General features: G+C 34.8%; 1 non-coding gene across 1 annotated transcript; it reads right to left on the reverse strand.

The window, feature by feature from the left end:
* Window positions 1-12: 12 nt before the first annotated feature.
* LOC126757752 (small nucleolar RNA U3) lies at window positions 13-221 on the reverse strand. Its single transcript, XR_007666789.1, has one exon. It is a non-coding gene; the product is annotated as a small nucleolar RNA U3 (small nucleolar RNA).
* Window positions 222-1,163: the final 942 nt, after the last annotated feature.

Below are 1,163 nucleotides of genomic sequence, written 5' to 3' on the forward strand. Positions count from 1 at the left end.
TTCATTAAAATCACCACTCAGAAGTCGTTTTATCCGTTGTAAGCGAATGATTTTCGAAGAAACATCATTTCTAATATGCCACAAGACAAAATTAGAAATGAACTTCTTAACCTCACGCTGTCAGATAAAACGAAAATACTTCGTCATCGTGGGTCGATTTCCAAAAAATGTAAATGAAGACCGTACTTCACAGGATCATTTCTGTAGTGAAGTATAGTCTTAATTTTTCAAAGACCAACGCAGGGTATTTCAACAAAAGGTCACATAAAGTAGTTGAGAATTCGCAGAAATGAAAGACAAAGGAAAGAAAAAGCAGTATAACTTCAATAATGCACTAGAATACAAACATACATATGCGCAGCAGCAGCAAAGAAAGAGTTAACAATCGGCGATCCATTGTATATTTCTTTCATGCATAACCAAACCATAATTAGGACAACGCAATACAAGTGTCAATGGTGGTCTAGGTGGTAAGCGCTTCAAAAGTTACGACGAGCACGTAGGTACGTACATAGGTTCGAATCCCAACAGAATTTATTTTTAATTGAATAAGTCACCAACCAAAAATTGAAACATTGTTCTACAAAAACAACAACAGCATAAGCATGGCAACATTGTGTTGTTGGTAGAAAAGCCGAGCTGTGCCGAAAGAAACGAACAAACGATCGCCGATTGTCACCGCTTCGCTTGCTGCTCGAACATCTTGTTGCGTAGATTCATATTGAGCAAGGTTGTGCAACCTGAATCTATCGCAACCTTTTCCGAACTCGTATAAGAAGTATAACTTCAAAAACATAATTATCAATAAAAGTAAAAATATATGTTGACCTTTTTCATAATATTTACGAAATTTATGTAAAATTGATTTTGTTTTAACCTTTTCGTGTTTGAGTTGCTTACAAAATAGAAAATAACTACAATCGATTAATATCTGTGAGTATCTCTATTCAGTATATTCAAACTGGCAGACAAGAGTTCTTTCTGGTTTTGTGACCTGCTAATTACCAGGTCTCAAGTTTGAGTCAATATTTTGAGACTAAAGCTAGAGACTGTTTAGTGAATAGTAACTAGTCACAAATTGATATTTTACCTCAATATGTCTCAAATAGAGACTAGAGACTGGTTACAGAATCCCGCTATATATGTATGTTTAATATGCAAAC

This window comes from Bactrocera neohumeralis, chromosome 4, assembly GCF_024586455.1.
Source record: "Bactrocera neohumeralis isolate Rockhampton chromosome 4, APGP_CSIRO_Bneo_wtdbg2-racon-allhic-juicebox.fasta_v2, whole genome shotgun sequence".
In the NCBI taxonomy this organism is placed as follows: Eukaryota; Metazoa; Arthropoda; class Insecta; order Diptera; family Tephritidae; genus Bactrocera; species Bactrocera neohumeralis.